Genomic DNA, 19,667 nt, shown 5'->3' with positions numbered 1-19,667 from the left:
ATACAGAATTATGGACGTGTTTCACCTCTCCATATAATACAAACCTCGAAGAAGCAGGTTCAAATGCGGCGACATTGGCAAATATGCTTGAAGACGACAAGAAAGCATATGATTTAGAGAAGAAGGCGTTTGCTAGTCTAACACAAGCTCTTCACAACGACATCTATCATCAATTCGGCTATTGCACCAGCATGAAAGCTTTATGGGATGCCTTGGTAGTGAGAGGAGAAGGAAATGCAGCTACTAGAAAGACACGCCATGATCTATTGAAGAAAGAGTTTGAATCATTTCAATTCTTGGAAAATGAAACCCTAAATGACATGCCTTCTCGTTTTTATCATTTGATTAGTGAAATGTATTCTTATACTGTTATTGCAACTCAACAGGAAATGGTTGCACGGTTTGCTGATGCTCTACCTCCAAAATGGAGCGCATTCATTGAGCTTCTAAAAGCATACGTGCACCTTAGCTACTGTCAATATATATGAATTTATTCAGAAGTTGGAGCACAAGAATGATGAAGAAATCCGGAAAGCTAAATGAATTCATGTTCCTCAAAATACTGAAATGTACCTTGCAGGTTTTAACTCTTTAGCTAGTTCCAGTTCCAGTTCAGTTCAGCAACCGAAGCTATAGATGGCGTTTATGTCAAATACAAGCTCTTATCCGTTTCCACAATCAGCTCCACCTCAAGTTTTCGATCCGAGTGCTTATCATCCGCCTGCGCATATGATTGCTCAAGCTCATGCTTTCTCAAAACCTCAATTCGATGCAAGTGCATGGCTACCAACACCTCAACCTCCACCTCAAGTTACTACTACTCAACCACAGTTCGATCCAAGTGCTTATCTTCCACAATCTCAACCCCAACCTCAAGCCCAACCACAACAACAACAAGCACATTATACCAACAATCCTCCACCCCAAAACACCAACACTGTCAGAGTTGATACTTCGAACCTCTCAAAAGTTAGCATTGAAGTAGCAAAGGAGCATATGGAACTCATTAATACAATGGTCAGTGCATACTGCGGATTGGTCGCAGGTCAAATTGGAAACATCAATATGACCAATGAAGATTATCAACAAATCAACCGTGATGAAATGGAGTTGATGGATATAAAGTGGGCGTTTGCAAGTGCAGTTAGAAGGGCAACGGATTTCATGAGTCGAACGGGAAGAACTTCGTTGGAAAGTAAGAAGGATACGAAGTACGGGTTTGATAAAGATGCGGTTACATGTTTCAATTGTGGCGAAAAGGGTCACTTCAAACGTGAGTGCACCCGACCAAGCAAACAGGGCAATCAGAATCCGTTCAGAAATCAGATGAGTACTTCTACTGCCAATCAAGACAATCGTGAGCGAAGGACAGTAGCGGTGAACAACAATCATAACCAGAACCAGAACCAGTCTAGACCTTCAAACACCAACAGAGCATTAGTTATTCAAGATGATGAAGGGTGTAATTGGTCTGTACAATTTGAGGAAGGTGATCAAGAAGGAGGAGGAACAGCTTGTTATGCAAAGATCATCAATCACATCAAGCACGTTCACAAGGAAGAATTTTCTAAAAGTGACGACAGTTCGAGTTATACCAGGAGTTCTAATGAAGAAAGTTCTAATTCGGGTGGTTTTATTTCAACATCTGATGTGAAAGAAGAAGTTAGTTCTGATGTTGATGATTTATTGACTGAAGCAGAGGAGTTGAAGAGTCAGAAATCTGTTCTGATCAAGAAGGCAGCTGTAGCATCTAAAGAAATGGAGAAATTCTTCTCTGAAGACGGATCTTTTTCTTATCAGACTGCCTTTATGGCAAATGTCTCAGCCTCTACGAGTCAGGTAAAATCTGAAACTCCTGTTCCTAGTGTTTGTAATGTTTGTGCAGATTTGAAGCTTGAATCTGAAAAGGTTCATAGTCATAACCAAAGTTTGGTTATTGAGTTTTCTAAGTGTAAAGAGGCAAATATGGCTTTAGCTAGAAACGAAAAGGATTTTAAATCTGCGATTGAAACCCTAAAGAAAAGTGTTTCCGAGCTAACAAAAACTGTTTTCAATAAGCAAATTGGTATTAAAAATTACATTAATATCATCGAGGAAACCAAAAAGGAGCTAGCCATTGCCAAATGCGAACATGATGCAATCAAGCTCAAATTGGAGAGTTATTCTAACTCCCGATATGTGCTCGATCATATCATTGATGCTCAACAACTCAAAGGTAACAAGAAAGGCGTAGGGTATAAGAAGTGTCCGCCCCCTTTAAGACATAATTATACTCATATGCCTAATGAAGAAGAAATGCCACGTTTTGAGCCTAGTGTGCCTCTTGATTATGAGGAAGTTACTACTGGCCTAGGGTTCAAATCGGACAGTTCTTCAAGTACATCATCTGAGCAAAAAGAAACTTCAACATCTACGAAACAAAGTCCTCCAATTATTGAGGACTGTGAGTTGTCTAATGATGAATCATAATCAGATATGAGTGATCAGGATAAATCACTTGACAAGATGAAGGGAGTAGAAATTCCAATTGAGAATCATATTCTTTGTGATCCTCCTACTCCTGTTGTTCAATCAGTTGTCAAACAAGTGATAGATCCTGTCAAGAATGACAAGAAATCTTTGTCTGTCGTTAAGAGTAATAACGTGTTGTACACTTTGGTTGGTGATTCCAAAATCTATTCAGATCACGACTTTCCAATTAAAAATGTCAACCCATCTTCGATTGATAAAGTTTTTGAAGATAACACAAACAAGTTTTTGGGAAAGACAATTCCAGGAGTCATTGTAACTCAATGTGACCCAATTCCAAAAGCTGAAATTAGGAAACAATTTGAAAATAAAAAATCACCAACAAAGCAACAACCTATTGCTTCTAAGGGTAAACAACCAGAAAGGCGAGCTCAAAAGCCTAATGTTTCTCAATCAAAATTTGAAACAATAGGGGCTCGTTATCAGAAGAAAAACAGTAATGTCAGATTTGTAGCATCGAAGGGTACAGATAAAATTGAGATTTTTGAAAACAAATCAAACACCGATTTTGTACAACAAGTCAAGATTTTAAAACGTAACAGCCAAAACAATTACACTCAACATACAAACGGGTGTGATGAAAAAGCAAGTACCTCAGGTGCTACGAGTTCGACATCTGTTAGTTGATCAGATTCTCCTAAGTTTGTGGAAAGGAGAACATGTTTTAAGTGTGGGGAGTTTGGACACATCATTAAAAATTGTCCAAATACTCCCAAGGATAAATTTGTTGAGAAAGCACCACCTGAAAAGGTTCACCCTCAACGTCGTCCCGTTTCACCAAAACATGATAAAAGAACTGTTAAGGAACAAGAAACGAAACAACGACGTCAAAATGTGAAAGCAATTGAAAAGGCTTTAAAATCGGAAGTCAAATCTATCAACAGGGAACCAAGTTCTTCACAATTTTTAAAACCAGAAGTTTCAGAATCTTTTCATAAAACTATATCTGGTAAAGCAAATCAAACTTGGAAACCAAAGATGGGTGAAAATTCAGGGGGAGGTATTGTATTACAAAATCATCAGGAAATCGAGATCATCTTTCGTGATGCTCAGGGACGACCCAAGACCACTAAGGCTTGGGTCCCCATCCTCAACTAATCATTGATGATATGTGCAAGGTGTTCCAGGAGGAACTATTAAATAGTCATTGGATTGTTGATAGTGGAGCATCTAGGCACATGACAGGCGACTTACGGGTTCTATATGATGTGAGAAATATTAGAGGAGGCTATGTCGCGTTTGCTGGAGACAAAGGCGGATACATCACTGGAGAGGGAATGATCTCCAATGGTGTTGTATGTTTCGATAAGATCAATTATGTTCGACAAATTGATCATAATCTTCTCAGTGTTTCGCAAATATGCGATAAGAAGTTCAACGTGCATTTTGATGATGCCGGTTGTTATGTGCTGAAACCTGGTTTCAAAATTCCAAAAAAATGGATTCTCTTATCGGCTCCAAGAGTTAATGATCTTTATATTCTTGATATGAGCCAAGCGATTACGACTTCTGCACAAGTCACATGTTTTGTCTCGAAAGCCACAGAGAAGGAGTCTATATATTGGCACAGAAGAATGGGGCACATTCACTTAAGAAAAATGAACCATTTGGTGAAAAACAATCTTGTGAATGGTGTGCCTGTGAGAAGTTTTCATCTACAAGATATCTGTGTTTCATGCCAGAAAAGGAAACAAACGAAGAAGTCTCACCCTCTGAAGAAAATCAACACTGTTAGCATGCCTCTCAAACGTCTTCATATGGACCTCTTTGGACCTATGCGACACAAGACAACATTCGGGGATGCTTATTGTTTAGTGGTTACTGATGATTATTCTTGATTTTCTTGGGTAGCTTTTATGGCGCACAAGAGTGATACTCCTGGAATCCTCAAGGATCTTCTTAGAATGTTGGAAAATCTCTACATGTTGAAGGCTAAGAGGATGAGAAGCGACAATGGAACTGAGTTCAAGAACCGTGTGATGGATGAGTTCTGTACTTCTAAGGGCATTCTTAATGAATACAGTTCTCGATACACTCCATAACAAAATGGTGTCGCGGAGAGGAAGAATCGGACGATAATTGAAACTGCAAGAATGATGTTGGTAGAGTCGGAGCTTCCTGTTCAGTTCTAGGTGTCGACTACTTGCTACACATTAAACCGAGTTCTTACAGTTAAGAGATATGGCAAGACTTGTTTCGACCTTCTACAGAAAAGGAAACCGGATCTTTCTTTTCTAGAACCTTTTGGCGGTCCATGCACTATGATTAAGCCGGATAGAATGTTTGGCAACAAAGCTATCGAGGGTTTCTTCCTTGGATATGTTACTCCGAATTTTCACGTATGGAATCTGGCTACCAAAAAGGTTGAGCTATGGAGTGAAGTAAGGGTTCAAAGGTATACAAGTTCTTTTAGAGCTCCAGGTGATCCTTGGATGTTCGACTACGATGGGCTATTCGACTCCTTTATTCTGCCAACCTTTGACGAAGAATCTGCAGCGGCTAGAATGTTATTTGATAGTGACAACGCTGCTGGCTCGCCATTGGTTAGACCTGTTATTGTTAACCCCAAGGTTCTAATTCGGTTAACAACACGGTTCAAAATGAGGTATTTGAAGATGCTACTGAGTACAATGAGTCATCGGAAGATGATGAATATCTTGATGCTACTGAAGGCACTTCAGCTCCAGTTGCTCCTTTCATGGTGCTTCTGTTGAAACTCCTCATGTGCAGGATGTTAATACTGCTGAAGGGAATGCATCCACTTCTACGCATATTCCCGGTGTGGAGTTGGTTGTTGATCTTTATATTAACAATTTGGGTATTAATGCTCGTGTTCCTGAAAATCCTGAAATAAGGATTCACGATACCCATCCACAGCAGAATATCGTAGGAGATGTCCAACGCGGGGTGCAGACGCGTAATCAGCTGAGAAACAACTAGAATGCTGGTTTGTATTCGGCCATCAGAGAATCTGGTCTTCAAAATGATTGGTCCTTCGCGTGTTACGTTTCACAAGAAGAACCGAAATCTTGGAAAGAAGCCTTAAAGGATAATTCTTGGGTTGAAGCAATGCAAGAGGAACTACAACAGGTCCAGAAACTGGGTGTTTGGAGACTTGTTGAAAAACCTGACAACTACAAGAAAATTGGCACCCGTTGGGTTTACAAGTGCAAAAAGGATGATCGTGGAATGGTCATTTGCAACAAGGCGAGATTGGTTGTTCAGGGGTTTCGTCAAATTGAAGGCATTGATTACAATGAGGTTTATGCACCAGTTGCTCGTCTGGAGGCTTTTCGGATCTTTCTAGCTTATGCTTCTTTTAAAGGATTCAAAGTCTATCAGATGGACGTCAAAAGCACATTCTTGCATGGTATTGTTGAAGAAGAGGTGTATGTCGAACAACCTCCAGGTTTCCAAGATCCTATCCATCCCGATCGGGTTACATCAAGCACCGAGGGCTTGGTACGCAACATTATCTACTTATCTGCTGGAGAACGGTTTTCGTCGGGGTCTTATCGACTGTACTCTTTTCATCAAGGAACAGGATGGTGATTTGTTGTTGGTACAGGTATACGTTGATGATATCATATTTGGTTCTACTAACGATGCTTTGTGCAGGCAATTTGAACGTGTTATGCAGGAGAAGTTCGAAATGAACGCAGTGGGAGAGATGAATTTTTTTTTGGGCCTACAAGTTCAACAAACTGAGTCTGGGATATTCATTCATCAGACTAAATATGTTGGTGACATCTTGAGCCGATTCCAGATGTCTGAAGCAACGCCCATTGGTACCCCACTTCCGACTAATCACGGGATTACTCCGGACTTGAAGGGTGAAAGTGTCAACTCTTCTTATTATCGCGCTATGATTGGATCTCTCATGTGCCTCACAGCATCCAGGCTTGACATCATGTATCCAACGTGCCTGCTTGCAAGATATCGAGCTAACCTGAAGGCATCTCATATGGGAGCTGTTAAGAGGATTTTTCGCTATCTGAAGGGTTGCCCGGACACCGGTCTCTGGTACCCTAAGGATGATAGTTTTGACTTGGTTGCTTTTAGTTATTCAGATTTTGGCGGATGCAAAAAAGATGGGAAATGCACAACTGCTGGATGTCAATTCCTAGGAAGTCGCCTAGTCACGTGGCAGTGCAAGAAACAAACTTGTGTCGCTACCTCAACTTGTGAAGCGGAATACATTGCTGCATCAAGTTATTGCTCCTAAGTACTGCGGATTCAGCAACAAATGCGTGACTACGGTTTTGAATTCCTATCTACCTCTATTTTTGTTGATAATTCTGCTGCTTTATCTATCACTAGAAATCTTGTCTAACACTCCAAGACCAAACACATCGAAATTAAGTATCACTTCATACGTGATTGTTTTGACAAAAGATTAATCGAAGTTGTTAAAATCCACGCTGATGAACAGCGTGCTGACCTGTTTACAAAAGCGTTTGACAAATCTCGTTTTGACTATCTTTTGTTGGTCAAAGTTGTTAAGGTGAAACCAGAGTAAACTTCTTTCGGCTGATCGTTTTTGTAAATATTTTTCTTAAAGCGTCAAAAAATCCGGTTACTTATCTTTTCGCATTTTGGGGGGAGAAATTTCAGAAAATACAAAAACATGTGGAAAATTCAAAAATCAAAAAATATGTCGTTTACTTTCTGTCTTTAAGTTTGAAAAATCAAAAATTAAAAAACAATAGAAAATCAAAAAATGAGTTTCTTGGAGAAAAGAAGGGAAAGTGATGATATACACTGGTGTGGTCTGTCAATATGGTCAAAAGAAAAAGAGAAATTGAAAAATGATAAGTAGCTTTACTAACGATGTATCGGTAGGCTCACAATCAGACTAAAATGTGCAGGATGATATAAACCTAACAGACTTCAAGTCAGGTGGGAACCATTCATTGGCATATGGTCTTGGTACCGAAATTTCATTTGATTGATTGCCGAGGTTCTGAGATATTCGGTCTTTATGTTGTCTTATCATCTGGGTATCATGGTTGTATCAAACCGTAAAAATAACTGAGACGAAGTCTAAGATCTTCCATGATACTATACATACGTGTACATATTGCATACGACCTCAATAAGTGATCAACAATCAGATGTCCAAACAAAATAAGTGATAACATATCACAGCTTTCTTGCGGGTGTCAAGTTCATCTCTTTGCTATACGTTAGTACTGACCTGTTCACGGACTTGCTCCTGTGCCCTCATGCATATGAAAATCAAGTTCCTCATTAATAAGTGATTCTATCACATAGGGCTTGTTTTCAAATCAAAATAAGTGAGTTTCTCACATCTTTTATACGGTCAAACGGATGATAAGCAGTATACTCACCGGTAAGATGAACTCTCGTGCATACCTTGATACGGGAATGTGTCGTGAGTGGATGTACACCGACAAGTAAGTATAACTCTTACCGTAAATCATATCTCCTAATTATGATTACATCTGATAAGTTGAGCTTAGGTGGACAACAATACCGATAATTGTGGTAGAATACTTATCTAAAGCTTTAAACAAAAACCAGAAACCATTTTGACAAAGAGTAAGCTGGTAATGATTCTCTTACCTTGAAACTCGCAAAAAGATTGTTCTTTGTACAAATTCTTTATGTTATTATCTTTCGTTAGTTTACCGCATTTTAAATTGTGGTGTAGTGTAAGTTGTAAAACTTGTTTTGACTAGCCGATGATTTGGTAACTCGAAGTTTTATGCCGAAAAGTCTGAAACTGACTCGTTTGTGCTTTCTACTTCATAAAATGTCCTTTTTTGCAGTTGGTTATTCTAACAAAGCCAAAATGTTGTTAATGTTTATTCAAAATGTGTTTAAAATGAAAAACTGGTTTGACTAGTCAATCACAACACATTTTGGTTTGACTGGTCAACGAAGACCTCAATTGGTCTTCGAGGAGATCCCTTTGGCTGACGAAATTGGTGATTTCGTCATGATCACTCATGGGCTGACAGATATTGGCCCAACAAAGTGATTTCACCGGGCCCAAGTGATTTCGTCGGCCCACAAGTGATTTCGTCGCTTTTGAGAATTCGTCGAAGTGGACCAGAGTATAAAAGGGGTCCTATGTGCATTATTGTTTTCACCTTTTTCAAAACATCTCACTCAAAAAGATCTTCTCACTGTTCATCATCTCTTTTGGCGTAAACCCCCTCTGTTAACCGACTTCGAGACTTCCTTGATTCTCTGTGATTTTGTACCAAACAAAGGTACTAATATGGATCAACATCATGATCGGAATCTCTAAACCCACTGTTTTTTATCATTGTGTTGTTTAAAACCCTCATTAACTTGACGATGTCTATTTATTTACTATACCCATCCGTTTGTGTTCTTATAATTTCTTGTCTGATAATGACATGATATTTTAGAATGTAACTGGTAGGTGTGTGTGTTTATTTTGAACATAAGTTTTGACTGTTTATATCTTAGGTTTTGATTGGTTCTTTAACAGGGTTAAACAAGGGTAGTGATTAATGGATTAGGTTTGATTGATGATTAACTTTATTGAAAATGGTTATATCCCTTGTCGTCTGTCTGAAATGGGTAATCGACTCAAACATGGGGTGTGGGTTTTTGGTGTGGTTGATTAAAACTGGGTACGGGTGGGTGTTATTTGATGCACTTTATGTCACAAGGGTGATTTGGGTTAAAAATCATCTGGGTGTTGGGTTTCAATGGTTGATTAAACAACTGGGTTTCACCAAATGGACGAAAACAGGAATTGACAAAACCCCCCAAATGACTAAAACCCTAACTTTTGCCGAAATCCCTTTTTCCGAAATCACTTTTTGTCGAAATCCCCAAATGACGAAATCCCCAAAATTGTTTAAGACGGCGAAATCCCTGATTTCGTCAACCCTGATTTCGTCATATGAGTGTGTGGCTAACTTCTTGATTTCGTCATAGGGACAATCACTCAGTCACTTAGAAAAATTTTCAAATGTCCAATATGCAACCCTTATACAGTGTATATATTTCTACATGATTAATGTTCAAAATATACATTAAATATGTATACATATATGTATTTTATAAGTGTCACATTCCTCACTCTCATTACGTGTACTTGTCATACACAGAATGGCTCCGAAATCACGCAAACCCACCACAAAGAAAACCAACAAGACCGAAGAAGAAATCATGTCAGAACCGCGACATAATATGGTTGCTCATCTTGATCCGGAAGGAAAGTTTGACGATTTCAAGGAAATCACGCAATGGTTACGGGAATCACGGATAAACAAGGTCGTTACTTTTTCAACATCGGTGTATAAGACATTGATTAAAGCATTCTGGGAAACTGCTCAGATACTGGAAGTTGATGGAAAGGAAGTGATTTGAGGGCAGGTTCATAAGCTGGATGTGGATGTAACTCCAGAGATTCTTAAGTGTTTTGCAACTTCAAGATGTTGCTGATGCACCATTCTCTGTACCAATCATGTGCACGCGCGGATGTCTGCTCAGGATGAAATGTGTTGCTGATATCTTTGCTGGGCAAATCAACAAAGCTTCATTGCCTATGCGGTACAAGTTCTTGCTGCATGTATTTATTCAATGTTTAGGCAAAAACCGTGCAGGTTATGATATGGCCTGAAACGATCTCGTCGGTTTGATGGTCGCGCTTGTTTTGAATAAGCCATTCAGCATCTCACAGTTCTTATTCGCAAACATGAAAGACAACCTATGAAGAACTGGATCTCGGATGTTCGGCAACAAATTCTGGATGTATTCGAGATTCATGCAAATGATAATGAATGCTTAACACCCCAAACTTCCCAAAGCTGAGAACGACCTTCTCAAGATTGAAACTATGTTGGAACATTCCTTTAAATTATTCAAAGGTCACTCTGCTAAGAAATATCAAGCGTCTGATCCTCCAAGGAAGATGTTTGGTGCACTCGAAAACAGAAACTATGAGGCTCCTACTGATGACAAGTGGCGTCATAATGATAGTGATAGTGATGATGAGGCGCCCAAGTTAGAAAAGATGATGAAGGACAAGGTCAAGCGCAAGCGTGATTCATCTGATTCGTCTGATAGTGATGATGATGAAGACGGTGGTGATGGTGGTGATGCTGGAGCGACAGCAGCTAGTGCACCTGGCGCTAGTAGTGCTGGTGGAGATGAACAAGCAGATTCTGATTATGTTCCGTTGGATACTGAAACCGAACGTTTGAAGAAAAAGGAAACGGCTGTCCTCCACAAGAAGAAAGCTAGAAAGAACATTGGTACTTCCTCATCTGCTCAGCAATCCGTTCCTAAAGAGCCTATACAGGAAGCTGCAATGGATCCAAACTTTGGATTCACAGCTGAAGAAGCTTCTACAATGGTGCCTTCTCCTCCGAGGTCTACAGAACCATAAACTACAGCTACTCAACCACCTCCTGTGGTTACATCGGCTCCTGAAACTCCAACGGTTACTCCTCAAGCTGGTCCACAAAGATCAATGGCTTCTGTAATCAGAGTGACTACATCTCAGCCTAGTTCTGAGCGTCAAAGGATATTCTCGGAAATGTCTCAAGATGAAAAGAACAACTTCTTATTTTCTCAACTTGAAGTTGTTGCAGATCGTATACAAAGGCAAACCGAGTTCATCAGGATCACCAAGAATGATCAGCTCAGTCAACTGGTGGAAATAAATAGGTTGAAGTCCACTGTTAGTCAACTTAAAGCTGAAAATGGAAGGCTGAAAGCAGCTGATAATGCTCGTGGGTTAGAGATGAATCATTTCAGACAAATCAGTGTTGTTCTTCAACAATCTGCTGAAGCACTCAAGGCAAAGTATATTGAAATCAAGGCGTGGTACGACAGTCAAAATAAAACTATTGCTGATGGAGTTAGGACTATGAATAATAATCTCGAAAACGTTAGAAAACGTGTTGTTGTTTTGTGGGAAGAACGATGCAAGCAACAGGAAGTGTTGAAGAAGCATGATCATGATTCTGAAGATCAAGGGAATCCAGATCCCTCAGCTGCAGCTCAACAACCTCCAGCCTCTACATCTACATAGATCGTAGCTTACCAGCCTTCACAAGTCAAATCTTCTCAAGGAACATCGAGTAGTGCACAAGCTGAAATGCAAATGTTCGAAAGCACTTCCTACGTGGAAAGTGACATGGCTGGTACTTCTAATGTTATTAGCTCTTCTGATATTGCCTTACAGGTATCTGGAGAACTTTTAGAAGAAGGGGAGTTGGTGGATGGTTTATCATATGAGCAGAAACTAGCTTTGGAAGAAATGAACACAGTTGATGATGCTGTGATTGATCAAATGCCAATTGAACCAGAAACAGCTGACACCGAGAATCTGGATGAAATAGTTTTTGAAGGCGAATCGAGTAAATCAACTTACGTTCGTGCTGACGGAATGGAGTTTGATCTGTTCGATGAAGACTGGCTGAAAGAGAATCTTGAAGACATCAACGAGCAATTTAATAAACGTGATTCTTCAGACGATCCGACAGACGATTTCCAAGAATGGAGAAAAAGCTTTTTGTTGAAGTTCAAGAAACCAACTCCTCCGGAAGCGCAAGTTGATTACATGCAGTACGTAAAAGAAAAGCCACATGGAAAGATACTCAGTTGGATATTCGTGAAGGATATTCACTGTGTGGCCATCAAGCACGGACACGACATCCAGTATTTCAATTCGTTGCTGAGTATCACATCGCTGCCACTCTATGACGCTGATGCCTTAACGGAGTTGAAACTGATCAATTGCTCAAACTATGATGGAGCAACTTTGTTCGAAAAGAGATTGAGGTTCAATCGTCGAAACGGGTGGAAAGATGAACTATACAAACCGCAGTTTCCAGTCTATCAGCAGATCAAGTATATGTTAGATCCATAGACCAACATGGGTCGATACAAGCTAATCTATCAGCCGTTGAAAGTCATGGATAAAATTCCGCTGATGCCGATGAAACAAAATTTCTTGGAGAACATGCGGTTATGGTGTTACGATTCGGATACGCATGAAGCGGTGATTGTATTTAAAGATCAGGAAAACTTCCGCATGCTAGATCCGATATGGATTGTCAACATGTCTGCCGCCGACATCAACAAACTGTTTCGGCATGATATATTCTATGAAGACAAGTACGCTCAACAAGCTTTACTGTTCCAACGCGTCGCTTGTTTCTGCTTTTATCGTGGTATTCATGCCGGAAGCACCTGGTCCGCAAAATACTAAAGATTGAAGACTCAAAGTGTGAAGACCAAGCAACAGACAAGGGGGAGTTTGTTAGTGCATTTATGTGTCCGTAACTTGTCTTGTTTCGTTGTATGTTAAACAGTCTTTTGTTATCGAGTCTGTACGTTCTGTCATGTCTACCTAGTCGGATATCCTCCTATCCTACATGGTATGACTCTTGTCTTTGTATTTATATCTTAACCTAATTCTAGTGTGTATTATGTTTATAGTTTGTGTAATCATACTTAACTGTCAATGCCTTAGTGATTTCTGTCTATGTTTGCTCATGACGAAATCCCATTTCGTCATGAATCATCACGAGGAAATCCCTTTGTCTTCGTCATATACGTGTGGCGAAATCCCTGATTTCGTCACACATGGTTTTTGTCCAAAGGGTTTTCGTCGAAGGATAATATAGATACTAAGTATGTTCACAGTTTACTTTATGAGAGCATAGAGAGAAACTGAGAGTTTATCGTCAAGCATTGTGTGTATGTGTTTGCAGTTTGTTCTCATCCTTTTAATCCAAGTGAATCTTTGATTATCTGTTTGTGTTATCCGCTTTACATTTGTTTGGTTTGCACCTTTACGGGGATTCCGCACCCGTGATAGTGTTTGTGATAAACAAGGATAGGTTACGTATCGGATCCTCCGAGAAAAATGGACCTACAAGTTCCCGTCGCATCGCGCAAGCAAATCCACCAAGTGATATTTTAAATATATTAATATAAAGTGTGGGTGAACAATAGTGTAAGAGTTTTTTCAATATTTCTAAGTATTTATTATTTTATTGTTTTAGTACTTTAATTAATTTTAAACATATATTTTTACTAATATAACTTTTATGATACGATCAAAGTATCTGTTATCAAAAGAAAACATAAAAATTAATGCATATCGATACTGATATTGTTGGGTTCAGTTTGATGCAATATGTTAGTGATACAGTGTCAATTTATCGAAAGCAAAAACAATATATAAATACTGGAACTGATACAGATGTTCAATCGGTTTCGATTTAGTCTGGTACGATACCAACACAGTATCCATTTAAAAGAAAAGATTTATCGAAACGTTAATATAAAATAAACATAGAATACAAAAGAATCGGACTGATATCAACTTAACAACATTGGTACTGATATCAATATTCGTTTTTATTGTTTTCAATGGATGTTATGTTTTCCTTTCCATGTATTGTAGCGAGTGCTGATATCGTAACGAACTGAACTGATACTGACTGAATTCCCGCCGTAAAGCGCGGGGGAATCATACTAGTTTATATTATTATTATTATTAAGCTTAAATTTTAGAAGTGTTATTAAAAAATAAAACTATACGGGCATCCTTATATATTGACGAGGTATGACCCGGAACGGATAACCCGACCCGGTCATTACCTATTATTTTATTGTAAATATATAATTACATATGTTTATTCTAGAATCTTCTATTCTGCATGGATAAATCACGTAACCCAATCCCCAATCTTTTAGGAAGATCATGCAAATCCCTAACTTATCGGAGTCCATCCTAAGTTCGAGGAAACCCTAATGGTAAACTATAAATAGAGGTAAACATCAAAGGTATGGACAACTCTGCTCTTTTTTACTCTCTCTCTCTATACATATTGTAGGTCCCGATACGGATCGTCGGACTAAGATGACTTCTTGTTTCGGGTGCCGTAACGAGTGCGGAATCCTTGTTGCGACACAAACCAAGCGAGAGAATGAACAATACGCAAAGATATCAACGATTAACAGTTACGTGTATTGATTTCGACAAAGTTTCGGTACAAGATTCGACAAATACAAAGCTCACTGGAACTTTCTCTCTCTACACTCTCTCTAGCTTATCCAAGCTCTCTATATAAAACTCAGATCTGAACTGTTATATATAGCCCAATAACTCAGCTCAAGCCACGAAACATGAAGCCCACGAAAGACCAAGTCTTTCATCCAATACTCATGAAATATATATGGTTCTTTGTGGACATTATCAGCGAACAACCTTACTAACGAAGAAGTGGTTCTTCGTCACTTTCATATGCATGAGGTTCTTCGTGGATGAGTACACAAAGTTTAAATCATGCAAAGTTCAATTGATACGTAAATGACATCATCATGATGATGTCATGATGATGTCAGCTCGCGGCTCTTCGTGCTTCGTTTGTTGATCTCTGGGGCGCACGACGGAGGAATGTCGTGACGTCGATCTTGAGCCGAACCTAACCGAGTCGAACCAAACCGAACCGAGTCGAACCGAACCGAGTTGCATCCACATAATATGCATTAACAAACTCCCCCTTGGACGCTGCTCGTGATGGTTCGATCTTCACATTGTCGTCGGATCTTTCAGAGTCTTCACTTGAAACAAACAGGAGGTGCATCAACAAACTCCCCCTTGAACGTTGCTGGTGAAGGTTCGCTCTTCATGTTTAGGATCTTCAAAGACTTCACGTGTCACAAACAGGGAGTGTATCAACAAACTCCCCCTTTAATGATGCTCGTGAAACGTGATCTTCAAAGCTTCAGATCCTTGCGGTATGCGGTATCGATGAGAGATCAGCAGCAACTCGATCATCTTGATCCTTTGATTGCATCCATGTCGTGTCTTCATTCCGAAGCTTGTCATCTAACATGTTCTCTTTGCCGTTAACTGGTTAGAATGTCGCATCTGCACATACAAGAAAGCTAAACGCATAACGAGAACAACTGCTTGGAATATAGTTAATATAAATAAACGACACACATGTGACCAACTCTCAATCAACTACCGACCGACAACAGTTTGAAATTTGTAAAAATTTGATCAATTTAGATTTTAACCGTTCCATAGTTTTGAAAATGCAACCTGAGAAAGAACATGCGAAAAATCAACATAAAGTTGGCGAGTTCATTGTTTATTTGAAAGAGATTTAACATAAATCTTTTTAGTAACTTGTTTAAGTAATGTTGAAAGAATGTAATAAAACCATTTTCTTTGGCATGTCATTTGAAAACCTTGTGTTTGTAAATATTGTATAACCGTCTATGTCTGCGTACGACAAAGACAACATGCCCGCATGAGCCTATAACCCACCCCATGCTTGAAACTGCCTCGCCAAACCGTATACTCAAGACGGCCGACTAGCAGGTGGTTATAGTTCTAATGTGCAGCGAGGACTTCACTGTATAGTTTTAAGCGACGGTAAGGACCTTAGTGTTGAGTAGTGGACAATCCAGTCCTTGTGACTTCGTGCCTCGCACGAGTATAGGTGGGCCTCGGCCACTCGAGTCGTTGTGCCTTACACAAGTGAGAATGGGCCTAGCCCATTTGAGTATGTAAGCAGGACCAACAAGTCCTCTTATTTGTATGTAGGACAACCTAGTCCCTGAGTAAATAGGACTCTTCCGTCACTAGTCATGAAACTCATGCACGTTTCGAAAACACGCGTGTGTTTTGTAAAACCCATATGTTTAGCTTAAACCTTTTGTAAACCATTCGAGTTCATTGAAATTTCTTCGCAACATGGTTTAGAAATATGAGTTTTCATTCATTGAAATGTTGTTTACTTTTGTGAAACTTTCATGTCTTTCCACCCCCGAAAACATTTATAAAAATGTAAAACCGTAAAAAGTGGGGGATATGAACTCACCTTGATGTCCTTGTGCAAAGCTAGATAAATGTGATTCCGTGATGTCATTCCAAGAACGTGAACTTGCTAGCGTGCAACCTATGAAATTCCTACCAAGGAATACTTATAAACTACGTGTTTGAGCTCTACCGAATCGTTAACTAAACGACTCTAAGGATGTGTTATTATCTTGTCTTGAAATAACCATTCTATGGTTATTTGATCCCAGTTAATCAGGATAAATACTGAGTCTCAGAAATGACTTAGTTTCCGAATGATTTAGGATATATATATATATATATGCTTACGAAGTCGTGTTAGTCGTCGCGAATAGAAGGCGTAGATGAATAGTAGTACGACTCTTCGTAGCTTTTATATATATATATATATATATATATATATATATATATATATGCTTACGAGGTCGTGTTATTCGTCGCGAATAGAAGGCGTAGATGAATAGTAGTACGACTCTTCGTAGCTTTCGTAAGACGTAAATAAATAAAATATATATACATATACCTATATATATATTCGAACTCTTGACGTTTGAAATGAACATAAACGACTATATTCATTTTATAAGAATATTCGAATTCTAGATGATCGAAATAAATATAACAATTATTTTTATTTTATAAAATATCCGAATCGTCGACGTTCGTAATATATGTAAACGATTATATTTACTTTATAAAAGTATACGAATTTCCGACGACGATCGGAATATATATAACAATTATATGAATATTATAAAAGTGTGCGAAATAACGACGGTTGAAATAAATATAAACAATTATATTTATTTTGTAAAAGTATTCGGTTTATCAACGTTGGAATAAGTATAACTAATTGTACTCATCTTATAGGGGTTTTTGAGTTTCAAAGCGTTTTGAAATAAATAGGAATTATTATATTTATTTTATAATAATTTTTGAGTTTCCTTAACTAGTAACCCGTGGTTTGTCGAAATGTTATAAATTTGATTTATAAGTTATAAAACATCGCCGAACTAAACATACATATATATATTTATTGTATAAAAACACTTGAAGTTCGATAGTTGTCGTTATTTTAAAATATATCGCGTTTCGTATATCGGGTTTTTAACGAAAAACGGACAGGGTTTCCTCTGTTTTTTTTACTAACCCGACAACTCAAGTTGTCGTCTTTTATCAAAACTCAACAATTATTCAGCAAACAATATATATATAATTTTCATCAAATTCACCAAACAATGTAACAAGTCACTAAACGTATCAACTATGGTACAACGGTTCGAGCTCGGTTCGCGTAATCTAAAAAAATCTAAATTTAACGTAATAATAACTCGCTACATTTAAACTTTACCGGGTCCTGAGTTGACCATCTTTAACCTGTTTGACCATTGTTGACCTAAGTTTGACCAGTTTGACTCGGTTTGACCGAGTTGACTTTCATTGACCACAGTGGACCCGAACACCAAACCGAAAATGTGAACCGAGTTGACCGGCTTTTGCTGTTGACCGGAACCGGTTCTGTTGACTGCTGTTGACTATCGTTGACTACCTTTGACCGAACAAGGGTGTTGACCGAACCGAACCCGTGACCAAAACCCGAACCAGAACACCACCATAACTGCCGCCACCGCGTGTCGGCGTCGTGTGCTTTTCCGGCGGCCATCGTCAACGTCCAGGCACCACCGTCACCATCAACATTCATCGTCATCTTCATCATCTACTGTCATCCTCATCAGTTATCCCAGAGAATAGGAAGAAAAGAATAATAAATAAAAAAATAAAATATAAGAGATCTCACCGGAGTAATAACGGCGTTTGCCATTAGTCGGCAGTATCATCGTATCATCCTCATCATCGATGTATCATCATCATCATCATTGCCACGGCCCACGACCCAGTTTCCTGGTTCGATTGCCGCGGTGCAGAAAATCCGTGGTATTTAATTTTGGCAGCAGAAATTTTAACAGGATCTTTTAAAACTGATAACAACCGATTATTTTATTTCCAAGTTTCGGGATAAACCCCGTAGTTTACGATAGAGGAATTTCACGGGGAAATTCCCTGGTTACAAAAACATGTTTATTTATTTACTGAGCCACTTTATTCAAGCTGGTAGTGCTACGCGGCACTTTTCCCTGGTTCACAGTAAATTACCTCAAACATGTTTAAAAAGATTTTATCAGCGGGGAAATACTGGCGATTCATTCAATTTGCATAAAACGACACATTGTTATAGATTACAGTATTAAGAGCGATTACAATTGCCCCTATCTTATAATTAGCATGTTCAGTTGCCACTCGACCGGATCTATGACTGTGGTCATATCACTATTGGGTCCTTTCACCCAAAAGTGGCGTGTATCACTATTTAGGTTATTTCACCTAAATGTGACAAAACAGTAGTCATTGTGCACAATACCCCACTTACTGCCAGTAATTTAAGATAACAAAGACTTAATCCCTGTAACATATAACTGGAAAACATTTAGGTATTGTAAAGCACTTTTGATAAAAGAGAATGACTCACATTGCAAGTTTAATTGGACAGAACTTTGCCTACAGATTAAGCTTTGTAACCTAGTTAAATAACAAGGCACACGAAACTAGGTTAGTAATTTAATACAACATTTACGATAGGCTCACGAAATCAAAACCCTCACGACGAATGACAAAGTATAGCCCGAATTCGGGCAGCACTTAAACATCCATCGGATCGGTTTCAATCAATCGGACATTGTATTGTAGTAGTGATCGAGTTATTACCCCGTAATAGTAGCAGTGTTTCCCTACTTTGAACGTGATTTCTCAACAGAAAGATAGCGATTTTGAAGAATTTTTCGAGCACAGACGAAGTGCCCATGCAAGTCCTATTTATAGCAGAAATTTGAGTTTGTCGCGACCCGCGTAAACTCTAAGGGATTCCTACGCGGCCCGTGAGGGCCACCCTAGCTACGGCTAGGGTTGCCGTGTCACGGTGTAGGTCTGCCACGTGTCAGACACGTGGCATTGATCGTTATCCGGAGATCAGCCTAGCTGTCGCGCCCCGCGTAAGATTGGCTTCACTCTTACGCGGCCCGCGAGCGAACAGAAAAATTGAATTTCTAGGTTTTTCAAAAGAATTAGGGTTTCAGTGGTCCGGGTTTTTACTTACGGAGTGTTGTGGGACATTTTTGCAGGTCCATACAATCATCATCATCATTGTCGGCGTCGGCACCGTTTCCGGCGGTCAGAGTGACGGCAGCCGGCTCCGCCGGCTCTCTCTCCCTTCCCCTCTGATCTCCTCTCTCTTGTGTCTCTC

The sequence above is a fragment of the Helianthus annuus genome, chromosome 8 (genome assembly GCF_002127325.2).
Source record: "Helianthus annuus cultivar XRQ/B chromosome 8, HanXRQr2.0-SUNRISE, whole genome shotgun sequence".
Taxonomy (NCBI): Eukaryota; Viridiplantae; Streptophyta; class Magnoliopsida; order Asterales; family Asteraceae; genus Helianthus; species Helianthus annuus.
The sequence above is the reverse complement of the archived record's forward strand: the minus strand, read 5'-3'. Positions refer to the sequence as shown.